Consider the following 17,724-nt stretch of genomic DNA (forward strand, 5'->3'; position numbering starts at 1 on the left):
GAAATATTGGGAGGAAGGCAATGATATTCATTCTTATAATTACTCTATTTTCAAAGCAAATATCCTATTGTAAAAGTTAATTGATATTAATTGGTCACATAGAACTGAGATGCTAGTCACTAGTGGTTAACCATAGGGGAAACACACCTATAATGGGGTCTTGACTTGATAACATTAGACACCTCAACCCATTAGGAACACCTCTAGATCCCTGAGCAGGAGATATAGCTAGTCTTGCTCTGGGATGATAAGTCCAGAGGGAAAATTTGCTACATGTGTATATCACAAACACTGATTCAAAATTATGTAATGCTCTATGGTTACAAAGCACTTTTACCTGTTTTATCTCTTGGGAATTGTGTAATACATTTGAACCAATATTATAATCCCTGCTTTAAAGTGGAGGAAAGTGAAGCTCAGAAAAGTAACAAGGCTGTACATCTAGTAAACAGAAAACTCAAATTAGAACCTAGGTTATTTTGTTTTATATTTTTTTTAATTCCACTTCCAAAGTTTATCATGGTATTTTTGATATTTATGTCTTACTTTACATGCCATATCTTAGATCTAGGCTCAGTCAACTACTTCACATTCTGGCAATTGTAATGAAGCCATAACTTCTTCCTGGAAGTATTGAATAATCATTCTTCACAATGGAAGTGTAAGTAACACCTAGATTATGCATTTTCTGATTATTTTTTCCTCCTGAGAACATGTCACGCCTTTAGCCAGTTCTTTCCTTGAGTATGTGGACAGAAAGGGTGAGGTATGCTAGAATAGTTAGAGAACCGGGAAGATGTGTTAATATCTTCTCTTCTCTTCTATTCTATTCAATGGAAAATATCAGAAACAAAAGGAAAAATGATAAAACCTACAACCCCCCTCCATTTGTATTAATTTTTTTAAAATAAAATGTGGGCTTAGGAAGATCTCAGTTCAGAGATCAGCCTGAGGTTCAACTAATGGTAAAATGTGTCTCCATATGCATATAAGTTCCTTAAGGTCCCTCAGCTGCTTGACTGAGCAGCTTTAATATTTAAGGACATTTAAAGTTCATCACCAAGAAAGAGAAAGTGAAAGAAGAGAAACATCAACGTTATTCAAAGCATCTTACTCTTGACTTAGGTATAAACGTGAATGAGCATTAGGGGAGAGAGAGACTATCTAGGTACATACTTGGAAATTGGCTTTGGAACAGAGAAAGCTTCATCAATGGGTATTCAGAGAAGAATTTAAAGGATGTTTATTATACATATGATCATATGCTTAAAATTTGAAAGAGACCTTAGAAATTGAGTTCAATTCTCTCTTTCTTTCTCTTTCTCTCTTTTTTTTTCAGAAGAGGAAGCTGAGATCCAGAGAAGGTCAATGAGTCAATAAGTGTTTCTTACAATGATACTGGACAAGTCACTTAACTTGTTTGTGCCTGGGATTCTTCATTTGAAAAATGGATTTGGTTTAAATGACCTCTAGAGTCCCTTTCATTTATAAATCTATAGTCCTAGTACTCACCTAAGTGTCACACAGCTAATAAGTGTAGACCCAGGATTCAAAACTAGTACTTTTTCAATACATGCCACTGTCTCTCATATTCCAGAAATGTATATACAGCAATAACCACTGAGATGTTTGTTGAAGGTGTGTGGAATAGCAGATGAAGTGCCAATCTTGAGTCCACAAGACCTAGCTAGGTTCAGTCTCATCTCACACATACCTTCTTATCAGGTACTGGGCAAGTTACTCATCTCAGTATCTCATCCTAGGAAAATCTCCTGGATTATAAATTACAGAACCATTACTAATATGCATTTGTAAAGGGGTGTGTTTCATTTTTCTTTTGGTTGGACAACGGGGGTTAAGTCACTTGCCCAGGGTCACACAGCTAGTAAGTGTTATGTGTCTGAGGTTGGATTTGAACTCAGGTCCTCCAGAATCCAGGGCAGGTAGTCTGCCCTGCTGCGCCACCTAGCTGACCCCCTAAAGGGGTGTTTTTCATTGGAAGAAGGCTATATCAATGAATTGACACTTCTAGACAAAATACATATTAAGATTTGCAAAGTTATTTCCTCAGGACAATTTTGTGGGAAGGCAGAGCAAAAACCTGTAGGATACAGGCTGGAACCCAGCTGAACTCTCCTAATTCTCTCCTCCTAACAACTTTATTTTATTTTTAATAATATTTTATTTTCCCCAGTTACATATCAAGAAAAATTTTAGCATTCATTTTTACAAGATTTTGAGTTCCAAATTTTTCTCCTCACCCCCATCCCTCCCCATTTTGAAAATAATAGGCAGTTTGATATAGTTTATATGTGTGCTATCATGTAAAAATATTTCCATATTAGTCACAGTTGTGAAAAAAAGAAACAGATCAAAAGGGAAAAAAAACACAAGAAAGAATAAAGTAAGTGAAAAAAAAACCGTTTCAATCTGCATTCAGAGCCCATCAGTTCTTTATCTGGATATGGGTAGCATTTTCCTTTGTGAGACCTTTGTACTTGTCTTGGATCATTGTGTTGCTGAGAAGGGATGAGTCATTCATAGTTGACCATCACATGATGTTTCTGATACTGTGTACAATGTTTTGCTGATTCTGCTCATTTGACTTTGCATCAATTCATACAAGTCTTTCCAGATTTTTCTGAAATTTACCTATTCATCATTTCTTATTTCACAACAGTATTCCATTACCTTAATATACCACATCTTGTTCAGCCATTCCCCAATTGATGGACGGTCTCTCAATTTCCAAAATTTTGCCACCACAGAAAGGGCTGCTATAAATATTTTTTGCTTATGGAGGTCCTTTTCATTTTTTTATTATCGCTTTGGGATACAAATTTTACAGTGGTATTGCTGGATCAAAGGGTATTCAATTTGGTTGCCCTTTGGGCATAGTTCCAAATTGCTCTCCAGAATGGTTGGATCAGTTCACAACTCCACCAACAATGTGTTAGTGTCCCAATTTTCCCACATCTTCTTCAGCATTTATAATTTTCCTTTTGTGTCATATTAGCCAGTCTGAGAGGTGTGAGATGGTACCTCAGAGTTGTTTTAATTTGCATTTTTCTAATCAATAGTGATTTAGAGCATTTCTTCATATGACTACAGATAGCTTTGTTTTCTTCATCTGAAAATTGCCTCTTCATATATTTTGACCATTTATCAATTGGGGGATGACTTGTATTCTCACAAATTTGAATCAGTTCTCTGTATATTTTAGAAATTAGGTCTTCATCAGAGACACTGGGTGTAAAAATTGTTTCCCAGCTTTTTGCTTTCCTTCTAAGCTTGGTTGCATTGGTTTTGTTGTACAAAAGCTTTTTAATTTAATGTAATCAAAATTATCCATTTTGCATTTTGTAATGCTTTCTATCTTTTGTTTTGTCATAAATTCCTCCCCTCCCCATAGATCTGATGGGTAGACTATTTGTTGCTCTTCTACTTTGCTCATGATATCACCTTTTATATCTAAATCATGCCAATAGTATGTCATATCTAACTTTTCTAATATTCTATTTATCTCATTAGTTTCTTGTTTATCTTTGGTTGGACTGATGAAGTTGTGAGAGGGGGCAGTTGAGTTCTCCCACTAGAATAGTTATTTTTTTTTTCTTTCTATTTCTTCCTATAACTCACTTAACTTCTCCTCTAAGAATTTGGATTATCTATCATTTGGTGCATATAGGTTTAGTATTGATATTGCTTCATTGTCTATGGTAACTTTTATTTTTAAAATTAAATAATTAATTAATTTTTAGTTTTCAACATTCACTTCCACAATATTTTGAGTTCCAAATTTTCTCCCCATCTCTCCCCTCCCCTACCCCAAAATGGCATATATTCAGAATACCCCTTCACTCAATCTGTCCTCCTTTCTATCATACCTCCCCCCCTCTTCTATCCCCTTTCCCTTCTATTTTTCTGTAGGGCAGCATAGATTTCTATACCCCATTGCCTGTACATCCTATTTTCCAGTTGCATTTGGAAACAATTTTTTACATTCATTTTTAAAACTTTGAGTTCCAAATGCTCTCCTTTCCTCCCTCCCCATCCACCCTTATTAAGAAGGCAAGCAATTTGATATAGGTTATACATGGGTGGTCATGCAAAACACTTTCATAATAGTAATGTTATGAAAGACTAACTATATTTCCCTCTATCCTATCCCATCCCCCAATTATTCTGTTCTCTCATTTGACTCTGTCTCTCCTCAAAAGTGTTTGCTTCCTAAGAGTTTTCCTTTGGGGATCTCTTTTAGGAGGTGATTGGTAGATTCTTTCAATTTCTATTTTATCCTCTGGTTCTAGAATATCAGGACAATTTTCCTTGATAATTTCTTGAAAGATGGTGTCGAGGCTCTTTTTTTGATCATGGCTTTCAGATAGTCTAATAATTTTTAAATGACCTCTCCTGGATCTATTTTCCAGGTCAGTTGTTTTTCCAATGAGCTAGTTCACATTGTCTTCCATTTTTTCATTCTTTTGGTTTTGTTTTAAAATGTCTTGATTTCTCATAAAGTCACTAGCTTCCATTTGCTCCATTCTAATTTTTAAGGAAGTATTTTCTTCAGTGAGCTTTTAGACTTCCTTTTCCATTTGGCCAATTCTACTTTTTAACTAGTTTTCTAAGCTATTGACTCTTTTTGTTTTCATAATTCTCTTTCATCATTCTCATTTCTTTTCCCAATTTTTCTTCCAACACACTCATATGACTTTTAAACTCTTTTTTGTGGCCTTCCATGAGGTCTTTCTGGGTTTGAGGTCACTTCCTGTTTTTCTTTGGGATTTTCTTATAGGTATTTTGCCATTGTTGTCCTCTTCTAATTTTGTGTCTTGGTCTTCCCCGTCACCATAATAACTTTCTATTTGACTGATTCTTTTTTGTTGGTTGTTGTTGCTTTTTGCTCATTTTTTGGCCTTTTTCCTTTCTTTTAAATTTGAGCTGTGCACCCAAAATGGAAGAGAAACAGTCTCAGGCTTCTTGTGCCAGTGCCTTCAGGCCCTGACTGTTTACCTGGTGTTGCACTTATGTTGCCCTGAGGCCCTGAGATGACCCTTGAGTCTGGTGCAGTGTTGAGGAGGTGGAATAGGGGGTGTTTGGTGCTGCTAGAGATTGCAGTTATCTGGCAGTTCACCTGGTGCTGAGCTGGGGTCCTGGTGGTGGTATCTGGCATGTGCTGAGGCCCAGTGGTGTATTTCTGCATTTCCCTGGGGCTACACTGAAACACATTGGCATCTGATCATTGAAGGATGTTTGTTTGCTCTGGGCTGTGCTGAAGCACATGGAGGTCTGGACAGTAAAGTGTCTTTTTGCCCTGGGCTGTGCTAAAGAATGTGGAGGTCTGTCCTACTTTTTTGTCATGCTAGATTATCATGAAAATACTTTAAAATAACACCTCAAATCTAATTTTGGAGCAGCCAAGCCAAGAAAAAAAATCAAAAGGAGACATTTTCACAGCCTAAGACAATTTAGCTCCACAGAAGAAGTCTGTGACACATGGGTGGGCACAGGACTGTAGCAGTGCAGGAACACCAGCAGTGGGACTTGGAGGCAGCCACAGCAGCAGCAGAAGCTTTGCGAGATCTCAGCCCAGAGATAGTAAGGGGGTCAAACAACTAGTCAGAGATTACAGGGTACTCTTGATGACACTCGGTGCACTTGGTGCTGATTGGCAACTGTGTTGTTCATATACATTCTAAGTCACAGTTCTTGGATGGACAGGAAAGTGTTTCATCCCAAGGGAGCAGGGGCTCTGGCCACAGCTTCATGGAAAAGAGGAACAATAGCACTTGTGTCTGCTAGGGAGCAGAAATCCTTCCTGGGTAAGGACCAGAGCGCACACCAGGAGAGCAGTTATTATGCCTTTCCCAGGATCACAACACCTTAGAAGTATTCATAATTTGCAGACCACCAGAAATAGCGCTGAAGACAGCAGTACAAAAGGGCCTGAAGCTTAGTTTAATGCTTCCCTACCCCCAGGTGAGGAGAACCTACTTTAACATGAAGTTCAAAGGGAAGAAATAAGCTGGGAAAATGAGCAAACAGCCAAAAAGGACTTGACCTTAAAAAGAGACTGTGGTAGAAGAGAAGAACAAGAGATAAACTTAGAAGACAGCAAGGTGAAAACATCTACAAAGCCTAATATACATATATATACACACATACACATAAACATATATATGTGTATCTGTATATATGTATATGTATATATGCATATATGTGTATATGTATATATGCATATATGTGTATATGTATATGTATATGTATATGTATATGTATATGTATATGTATATGTATATGTATATGTATGAGTTAGACCCAAGGCCAACAAGAATTCCTGGAAAAGTTAAAGGAAGACATAAATGTGATAGATGAAAAAGTAGGGAAAAAAATGAGTGATACCAGAAAATTATGAAAAGCCTGGTAAAAGGTTAAAAAAATCAGAAGGAAATGTCACCTTAAAAACAGAATCAGCCTAGTGGTAAAAGAGTCACACAAATTAAATGAAGAAAAGAACATCTTTAAAAGCAGAATTAGCCAAATTTAAAAATAGTTACAAAAGCTCATTGAAGAAAATAATTCCTTAAAATTTAAAATTGGGCAGGTGAAAACTAATGACTCCATGAGACATCAAGAAACAATAAGAATAAAAAAAATAGAAGGAAATGTGAAATATCTCTTTGGAAAAACAATTGAACTGAAAAATAGATGAAAGAGAATTTGAGAATTATTGGACTTCCTAAAAGCCATAATAAAAAATAACATAGACATCGTATTTCAAGAAATTATAAAGGTAAACTTCCCCAGTGTCTTAGATCCAGAGGATAAAATAGAAATGAAAAGAATTCATTAATCACCTCCTGAAAGAGATCCCAAAGTGAAAACTCCCGGAAATATTATAGCCCAATTCCAGAGCCCCCAGGTCAAGGAGATAATAATGTAGTCAGAAAGAAAGAAATAAAATACTGTAGAGCCACAACTAAGATCACACAAGATTTAATAGTTTCCAAGTTAAAGCAGTGGAGGGCTTGGGATATGATATTCTAGAGGGCAAAGGAGCTAGAATTACAACCAAAAATCACCTACCCAACAAAACAGTGTAGTTCTTCAGAGGAGAAAACAGATATTCAATGAAATAGAGGACTTTCAAGCATTCCTGATGAAAAGACCAGAGGAGATCCTGAAACCCAGGTGGTGGAGCAGGCAAACATGAACACCTGGACCTCTGAGTGAGGTCCCTCAGTGAGGGTGGAGGAACCGGTGGAAACCAGCTCAGAAAACCACCAGGTGCCTCGGCATTCTACAGCAAACAAGTCTTTCTGTGCCTCAACAGAAATAAGGGAGGCAGCACTGCAAGGGGCCCCAGGCAAATAAACACCTGGCAGCACTCATCTAAAAGAAGCTAAACAAAGCTGAAGGAAAGGAAAAGCAGGCAACCTAGATTTACCTGAAAGTCCCAGCCTTGCTGATTGCAGCCCAATACCAGATAAGCTGCTGGAACCCTACAGCCTCCAACTGCCAACATAAGAGGCCCCAGCTCCCAAAGCCAGTGACTAAGACCTAGGCTCCCAACACAAGAAGCTTGGGTCAGTGCCCTCTCCTCCCCAGCAGGAGAGCTTAATCTTTGTAAAGACCAGGGAATAAAGAAACACCATGAGTAAAAAGAAATGAATGATAGATTCTTATTATGAGAAGAGTGAAGATCAAGACAGACATTCTGAAGAGAACAACACTGTCATCAAACCCACATCTGCAACATCAAAAGGGAATATGAACTGGTCTGAAGCCCAAAAAGCCTTCTTACAAGAACTCAAGAAGGATTTTAAAAGTCAAATGAGAGAGGTAGAGGAGTCCTTTAAAAGTTCAATTGGCCAATTGGAAAAAAGGTACACTGAAGAAAACAAGTGCCTAAAACACACAATTGGCCAATTGGAAAAAAAGTACAATGAAGAAAATAAATCACTTAAAAATACAATTGACCAATTGGAAAAGAAAGTACAAAATCTAACAGAAAAAAGACAATATGTTAAAAATTAGAATTGAACAAATGGAAACTAATGACTCTATGAGAGAGCAAGAATCAGTCAAACAGAAACAAAAAAATGAAAAAATAGATGAAAACATAAAATACCTCATGGGTAAAACAGCTGATCGGGAAAATCAATCCAGGAGAGACAATTTAAAAATTATAGGCCTACCTGAAAGTCATGATGAAAAAAAAAGAGCTTGGACAATATCCTTCAGGAAATCATAAAGGAAAACTGCCCTGAAGTCCTGGAACCTGAAGGTAAAATAACTATCGAAAGAATCTATCACTCCCCACCTGAAAGAGATGCCAAATTGAAAACGCCAAGGAATATAATAGCTAAATTCCAAAATTACCAAATTAAAGAGAAATTACCACAAGCAGCCAGAAAGAAACAATTTAAATATCATGGAACCAGTCAGGATTACACAGGACCTTGCAGCCTCCACATTAAAAGACCATAGGGCATGGAAAATGATATTCCATAAGGCAAAGGAGCTTGGAATGCAGCCAAGGATTAACTACCCCATGAAAATGAGCATGATTTTTCAGGGAAGGAGATGGATATTCAACGAAATAGGGGACTTCCAAACTTTCCTGATAAAAAGACCAGAGTTCAACAAAAAATTTGATCTTCAAGTACAAGATTCAAGAGAGACAAAAAAAGGTAAATCAGACAGAAAGATACATTATGTTGTTAATAAGGGAAAATTGTTTACATCCCTACAAGGGAAGATGACACTTGCAACTCTTGAGAACTGTATTGTTATTACACCATGTTAAAGGAGTATACATAAAGTGGGTGGATATAAGTTGACTTTGATATAATGATAAAAAAAATTAATCAAATGGGTTAAATGGATCCAAGTAAGTGAATTAATCTGAGCTAAGAAAATGTACTGAGAAAGGAGGAGGCAGACAAGGGTAAATTACATTACAAGAAAGGACACAAAAACGTATTAGAGCAGAGGTAAAGAAGGGAGGGGAATGAGTATTGTTTGAACCTTACTCTCATCAGATTTGGAATAATATAATCAGTTAGGTATAGAAATCTAACTTGCCCTATAGGCAGTAGGAGGGAAAAGGGGAAAGAAAAGGGAAGGGGGATAGAAGGGAGGGAAGAAGCAGTAAGGGTAAAGGGGAAGAAAAGGGAAAGGGATAATAGAAGGGAGGTGGGACCTAAGGAGGCGCTGGTCAAAAACAAAACACTAGTGACGGGAGGAAAGGAGAAAGGAGAAAGAAAAGCATAAACGGGAGGGGGGAGGATGAAGAAAAAGACACAGATCATAATCATAACTATAAATGTGAATGGGATGAACTCTCCCATAAAACAGAAGCGTATAGCAGATTGGATTAAAAACCATAATCCTACAATATATTGTTTACAGGAAACACATTTAAAAAAGAGTGACACACAGGGTAAAGGCAAAAGGCTGGAACAAAATATACTTTCTTCAGCTGAAGTAAAAAAAGCGGGGATAGCAATCCTGATCTCAGACAAAGCAAAAGAAAAATAGATTTTATCAAAAGAGATAAGGAAGGAAACTACATCCTGCTAAAAGGCACCATAGACAATGAAGTAATATCATTATTAAACATATATGCACCAAATGGTATAGCATCCAGATTCTTAGAGGAAAAGTTCAGGAAGTTACAGGAAGAAATAGACAGCAAAACTATACTAGTGGGGGACCTCAACCTCCCCCTCTCTGAACTCGATAAATCTAACCACAAAATAAACAAGAAAGAAGTTAAGGAGGCGAATAGAACATTAGAAAAGTTAGGTATGATAGACCTCTGGAGAAAACTGAATGGGAATAGAAAGGAATATACATTTTTATCGGCAGTACATGGCACATACACAAAAATTGACCATGTACTAGGTCATAAAAACCTCACAATCCAATGCAGAAAGGCAGAAATATTAAATGCATCCTTTTCAGATCATAATGCAATAAAATTTATATGTAATAAAGGGCCATGGAAAGATAGACTAAAAAATCATTGGAAACTAAATAATCTAATCCTAAAAAATGATTGGGTCAAACAAATTATAGGAACAATCAATAATTTCATTCAAGAGAATGACAATAAAGAGACAACATACCAAAACTTATGGGATGCAACAAAAGCAGTTCTTACTGGAAGTTTTACATCTCTAAATGCTTACATAAATGAAATAGAAAAAGAGGAGATCAATGAATTGGGCATACAACTAAAAAAGCTAGAAAAAGAATGAATTAAAAATCCTCAATTAAACACCAAATTAGAAATATTGAAAACCAAAGGAAAAATTAATAAAATTGAAATTAAGAAAACTATTGAACTAATAAATAAACCTAAGAGCTGGTTTTATGAAAAAAAAACAATAAAATAGATAAACATTTGGTTAATCTCATTTAAAAAAGAAAGAAGAAAACCAAATTACTAGTATCAAGAATGAAAAGGGTGAAACTACCACCAAGGAAGAGAAAATTAAAACAACAATTAGGAATTATTTTGCCCAGCTATATGCCAACAAATTTGACAATCTTAGTGAAATGGATGTATATTTATAAAAATATAAATTGTCTAGATTAAGAGAAGAGGAAGTAAAATACTTAAATAACCCCATCTCAGAAAAAGAAGTTAAATAAGTCATTGATGAACTCCCTAGGAAAAAATCTCCAGGGCCAGATGGATTTACGTGTGAATTCTACCAAACATTTCAAGAACAATTAATTCCAATACTATGTAAACTATTTGGTAAAATAGGTAAAGAAGGAATCTTACCAAATTCTTTTTATGATACAAATATGGTGCTGATACCTAAACCAGGAAGAGTCAAAACAGAGAAAGAAAATTATAGATCAATTTCTCTAATGAATATAGATGCAAAAATTTTAAACAAAATATTAGCAAATAGATTACAGCTACTTATCACAAGAAAATACACTATGACCAGGTAGGATTTATGCCAGGAATGCAGGGCTGGTTCAATATTAGGAAAACTATCAGCATAATTGATCATATCAACACCAAAACTAACAGAAATCACATGATCATCTCAATAGATGCAGAAAAAGCTTTTGACAAAATACAACACCCATTCCTATTAAAAACACTTGAGAGTGTAGATATCAATGGAGTCTTCCTTAAAATAATAAATAGCATCTATCTAAAACCTTCAGCAAGCATGATACGTAATGGGGACAAGCTAGAAGCATTTCCAATAAAATCAGGGGTGAAACAAGGATGTCCATTATCACCACTGTTATTCAACATCGTTCTGGAAACGTTAGCTTTAGCAATAAGAGAAGAAAAAGACATTGAAGGCATTAGAATAAGCTAAGAAGAAACAAAGCTATCACTCTTTGCAGATGAAATGATGTTATATTTAGAGAATCCCAGAGAATCAAGTAAAAAACTACTTGAAATAATAAACATCTTCAGCAAAGTTGCAGGCTATAAAATAAACCCACAGAAATCATTGGCATTTCTATATATTATCAAGAAAGTCCAACAGCAAGAGATAGAAAGAGAAATTCTATTTAAGCTTACTGTAGATATTATAAAATATTTAGGAGTCTACCTCCCAAAACAAACCCAGGAACTCTATGAACACAATCACAAAACACTTTTCATGCAAATAAAATCAGATCTAAATAATTGGAAAAACATCAGTTGCTCATGGGTAGACCGAGCTAATATAATAAAAATGACAATTCTACCTAAGCTAATTTACTTATTCAGTGCCATATCAATCAAATTACCAAAAATTATTTTATAGAGTTAGAAAAAATAATAACAAGATTCATTTGGAAGAACAAAAGGTCCAGAATTTCAAGGGAACTAATGAAAAGAAATTCAGGGGAAGGTGACCTAGCCATTCCGGATCTTAAATTGTATTATAAAGCAGCAATCATCAAAACTCCTTGGTACTGGCTAAGAAATAGAGTGGGAGATCAGTGGAATAGCTTAAATATACAAGATACAGTAGTTAATGACTATAATAATCTATTATTTGATAAACCCAAAGACCCCAACTTCTGAGATAAGAACCCACTCTTTGAAAAAAAAAACTGCTGGGAAAACTGAAAAAGAGTATGGCAGAAACTAGGCATCGATCAAAATCTCACACCGTTTACCAAAATAGACTCAACATGGGTTCGTGATTTAGATATAAAGGCTGATACTATAAGCAAACTGGGAGAGTAAGAAATAGTTTACGTATCAGATCTCTGGAGAACTTAAGAATTCATGACCAAACAGGAGATAGAGAACATTACGAGAAGTAAAATGGATAACTTTGATTACATTAAATTGAAAAGTTTTTGCACAACCAAAGCCAATGCAACTAAGATTAGAAGGACAGTAGAAAATTGGGAAAGAATTTTTACAACCAGTGTCTCTGATAAAGGCCTCATTTCTAAAATATAGAGAGAATTAATTCAAATTTATAAGAATACAAGTCATTCCCCAATTGATAACCCTTCTGAGTAATGCAAGGATCTAAGACCTTATGGTCTTAGGCCTCCAAAGGCCTCATGATGGAAAATGTTGTTCACATTCAAAGAGGGAATTATGGAGTTTGAATGCAGATCGAAGCATACTATTTGCTATTTTTTTCTTTTCTGTTGAGTTCTGTTTCCTCTTTCTGGTGGTTCCTCCTATTGGTTCTAATTCTTATAACATCACTAATGTGAAAATATGTTTAATAGGAATGCATATGTATAGTCTATATCAGATTGTGTGCCATGTCTTGGGGAGGGTAGTGGGGAGGAAGGGGCAGAAAAATTTCAAACTCAAAAGCATGTGGAAGTGATTGTTGATAAATCGAAATAAATTAATAAAAAATAAAATAAAAAAAGAGAACCACCCTGTGAGATACTCCAGTGACACAAATAGAGAAATATGTTCCCAAAAGTTAAATGTTTAGCTCACCAAGTAAGTGCCTGAGATTGATCTGAACAGAGTTCTCTTGATGACAGGTCCAGAACCTCAATGGCTTGACAACAATGTTATTTCTTTTTGCTCCCATTCACCCTCCCACCTCATTCTGGTGGAGGCAGGTGGAGGGATTTGAAAACATTTAGTCTCTCTCCTTGGTTTTACATCATTCCTGCTTACAGAGTTTGACTTGATACCTGGGCGTCTGGGACACAAGGTTTTTTTTTTTTTTTTTAAATTTCCACAGTTGTTTTGGGTTACTGCCAAGGGAGTTGGAATATATCTTGACAACACCCACAGTCCTCTCTCCCTCAGTTTGCTCACGGCTCACTCATTTTTCATGACATACCACAGAGATTTTTTGAGTCAAATATATACATTGGATAGTCACTGGTTTGTGTTTTATATGTCTTCTATTCTTCAACCTGGAGTTTTAAGACTCAAAAGACTAAAAACACATGCATATATGTCCATAGAGACATACAGAGGAAGCCCTTTGGCTCAATAACTTGCTTCAATTTGAGAAACATTTCCAAATTCTTATCAAATCCCTTAATATATACATAGCCATGTCTCCCTACCTAGGCCAAGCCCTTAGCTGTGGTATTCACCACTGGTCTCTGCATTTACTTCCATCTCACATTAATTGCCTACCAAATGAATATTGAACTGAAATGGGTGGGGGAATCAAATGAAAGTGGAGCTATTCAGAATTGTGGAGGTTGGAGAAAATTTAGGTTCCATTTGATTAGGGAAGATATCTACTTCTCTGGAATATATCTCCCCCAAACAATTTGGGGGTATTTATCATTCTACAGTCTACCTGGAGAAGTAGGGGTGGGGAATTGGGGGTGGGTACTTTCCTTCTACATGATCGATATCACAAAGCTTTACTCCACTGATTGGTAACTTACTTATGACTAGTGAATAAGAGAATCAGGCCCCGGAGACTTTGATTTATATTTCTCTACTAAACTCATTGTGATATTTTACTTTATAGCTATCACTGCTTGTGCTTTATCTATAAATTAGATTTCATGAACTTAGGTTCATGAGGGTAGGAAGATCATATCTTATCTAAACCTTATATCTCCAGTATGTTTGCGTGTAATAGGAACTGAATAGATCATTATTTTTTCTGTCTCTATGTCTCTCTCTGTTTCTGTCTTTCTGTCTCTGTTGCTCTGTCTTTCTTTTTCTCTCTGTGTGCCTCTCCATCTGTGTTTTTTTCTCTCCTCTTTGTCTCTGTCTGTGTATCTCTCTGCTCTCTGTCTCTCTCTGTTTTCTCTGTCTCTGTGTCTCTGTGTCTCTCTCTCTCCTCTGAGACTACTGGGAACTCCTAATTCATCTCTATCTTCACAGGTTTCTCAATAAGTAGGCATCCTGTAAAGGAATGACTGATCCTTTTAACATAGATAAGATTCCCCCAAAGTCTTAGTGCAGTTTTAAACTTTAAAGTCAATTTAAAATTGAACTAATACTGATCCAACTAATCCAAGTTGCACATACCTAATCACACATGTATATATGGAGAAGTTTGGGCATGAGGCATAAACATCTCCCCAAACTTTGTTAGCTTCCACAGCTTTTTTAATCATTTTCCTCTCTTTTATATTCTATGTGTAGCAGAGAAAAAAAAATCAGTTTCAAGGATTATCATATTCTTGGTCTCTTATTTCCCTGATGTTGTTTTAGCACTTTACCCTGGTTTTTGGAAACTCCTTCTCATGGTACCACCTAAAGAGGTAACTGAAAGCCTTGGGAAAGGCTTTTTTTCATTTTGATAATTTATTTTTCCTATATTCTAAGCATTAACTACTGAAAATAAAAATAGAAAATATTTGAGTTATGAACAAGTGCACTATACAGCAAGACAAGTAGGTAAGGCAGTGTTGATTCATCCTTGAATTTGGGAAAAGGATAAGAAAAAATGAAATACTTATTAAAAGGACAAGAGTTTGTAATTATATTTCATAATGATTACATATTATATATATTAAAGGAGGAAAATCATAATGGAAGCAAAGTTTCCCCAAATTCCCAGAATCTCAGAAGTGACAAAGAAAAGATTAACAGAGTATGAGTAATTACTTCAGTCTCTCTCTTTTTCCTAATTAGAAGAATTTAAAGAGGATTTAAAAAGTTAGAGATTTGGGGAAAGATGATATCACCCTTGAACTTATACCTCATTAATGGTGATATCTTGTATGGGAAATTCCATTCGTGTTCAATTCTAGTCCACATATACAGACACAAAAGGATAAGGATTAGACTGGAAAGAAAATGAACAAATAAATAAATAAATAACCAGTTCATGATTAAGGTTCTCCTTATCTTCTGTGAAAAATGATAATTGGTTAATTTAGATGAGACCATATGATTTCACTCATCCAGAATGGTCATGGAGTATGGTATTAAGATTCATCTATTTGTTCATTAATTCAATGTATATTTATAGAATGTCTAAATGTTTTAATCACTGAACTAGGGTATAGGTAATTTTAAAATATTCTTGTTTGAGTAGATGACAGCTTTTCAAAGGATTACATTTCTTTAAAAAAAAAACATCATTTAACTCCAAAACTATCCTGAACATGCTTTATTTTTGTTTTGGAATTGAGGGTCTTGCATTTCCTGGGAACTATTATTATCAATAGAAAACTTCATAATATAAGGATACCAAAGAAGTTAGGAATTAGTACATCTAACTTCTTAGAGTTGGAACCTTAAAAGTCTTTCTAACCAAACCCTTTCATTCTATAACCAAAGAAAGTGATGCCTAGAGATGAAAATGATTTGCCCAAGATCGTTTAGCAAATTTGTGGTCTAGCTGGGACTAGAATTCATATATTCTGAAGAGTAGGCCACTGGTCTTACCAATGACAACACGCTGCATTTCCAGCATAAATTGGGAGGGAAAGGTTCCTATCTGAATCCCTTACTCTCTCGTTGTGTAATACAGGAAGTCCCAAGCAGATTCTGTTAATTCCCTGGCAAAGTAGCTCATTCTGAAGAATCACAGTTAAATAGAATTGAGTAATATAGTGCTATTTAATGCCTTGTAGTTCTTCTATGGCCAGGTTGTACAGCGCTGTGCCCCTAGACTATCCCTTTAGCAGAAAGTAGAAGCCTTTATTTCATGTGTACATATCTCAATAAACCTATCAGAGAAGGTAGATCAGAAAATGACTCATGTCTCAGCTTCTTATAGAACATTGTTCATTGTTCCAGCAGTCTCACTCAGCAATAAGTTTGTCAGGGGACAAACACATTAGATAAATGCTCCCCGTCTTTCCAGACCAGCATCTCTATTGAAAAACGTTATTAGGGCAGTCATTGGGCTAAATGAAAATTATTCCAAATGGGATCAAACGTATATGGGCACTCTCCCAACAATTTCATGGGAAATTGCTTCCAAAATTACACCCCTATAAAGAAGTACCTATTAATAACACTCCATAGGGCCACATAAATTCCTTAAGAACCATTGCTTGGTGCAATTAGGTATATACAACATCTCTGCATTACCAAGAAGTGGACTTGGTGGTGATAATACAGTGGTATGTTTGAACAGCTACCTTGAGATCAGCAAAGCTGCATTGTATATACTGTCATGATGAAAGGTGATTTATTTCTCTCCAAAGGGGATCTGATTAAAGTCTGTAAAATCAGGAAAATGAGTGGAGTGAGTACATTCAAGTTCACCAAATAAGAGAACCCTGAATCTAGATTGTTCCCTTGAAGATGGAAGAAGGCAGTCTTAGGGAGGAGATATAGATGATAATAAATCAGAGAAATCAACCAACCTGAATCCAAAAGAGAATCCAAATGTGGTTGGGAATAGAATCAATTATGGGTCTATTTTAACTAATCAATCACCAAACATTCATTAAGCTTTTACTGTGTGCTAGGTTCTATGCTAAGCATTGTGGATACAAATAAATATCCAAAATAATCCCTACCATCAAGGAGTTTACATTTTATTTCAGTCATAGAACCATCAAACTTTGCTTTTTAATAGATGAGATCTTAGAATGTTAGAACATAGAACGTAAAATGGTTCTACAGGAAGGGGGGTGCTTTAGAACATAGATAATAGAATTTAGAGTGCTAGAACTAGAAAGGAACAGCTGCTAGAATGATAGGGTAGGAAGGTACTCTAAATTTCAAAGGTGAAAGAGGCCTCTGAACATAGAATGTTATTTCTTACCTTATCACTTCGAATATGAGAAAAAGTAGAGGAAGTGACTTTTCCAAGGTCATGTAGATAGTTAGTCTCCTTGATCTCTCCTCTTGATCATGACATGGCTTTTTCAAGTAAAAAATCCCAGATCTTAAGGTATCATTAGTAACAAATTTAAGGAAATTTCAGAGGAAAAATGTCTTGTATCTTTCTGCCTCATTGACTCTCTATCTCATTTCAAATCTCATCTGAAAACATCTTTTCTCTCCTGACCGAGCCTGCTAATTGCCCTCTCCCACAGCTATTATTTAACTGGAATATATGTAATCTTTTTAAACGAGGACATTTAACTCAATAGGATGGTTAGTCTCTTAAAAAAAAAAAAAACAGAAAACAGTATTAGGTTAAACTTCAATTTAAGCTAAAAATCAGACTACTTGGATTCCTAAAGGGACAGAAGTCTTTGGAAAGTCCCAAAAGCCTTGTCTGATTTGAGAGGAACGTGGATCATCTAAAAGATGAAGCCAGTGAAATTTGTCTTTAGTATCCTCCCATCTGCCCAATAAATGTCCCAACCCACTTT

General features: G+C 35.7%; 1 long non-coding RNA gene across 1 annotated transcript in view; it reads right to left on the minus strand.

The window, feature by feature from the left end:
* LOC114047160 overlaps positions 1–17,492 on the minus strand; it is a 133,635-nt gene extending 116,143 nt beyond the window's left edge. The window contains exon 1 of the long non-coding RNA XR_003569583.1: positions 17,169–17,492. This is a non-coding gene — a long non-coding RNA (uncharacterized LOC114047160). The remainder of the gene's footprint in view (positions 1–17,168) is intronic.
* Between the last annotated feature and the right edge of the window lie 232 nt (positions 17,493–17,724).

The sequence above is a fragment of the Vombatus ursinus genome, unplaced genomic scaffold, assembly GCF_900497805.2.
Source record: "Vombatus ursinus unplaced genomic scaffold, bare-nosed wombat genome assembly UNPS02014786.1, whole genome shotgun sequence".
In the NCBI taxonomy this organism is placed as follows: domain Eukaryota; kingdom Metazoa; phylum Chordata; class Mammalia; order Diprotodontia; family Vombatidae; genus Vombatus; species Vombatus ursinus.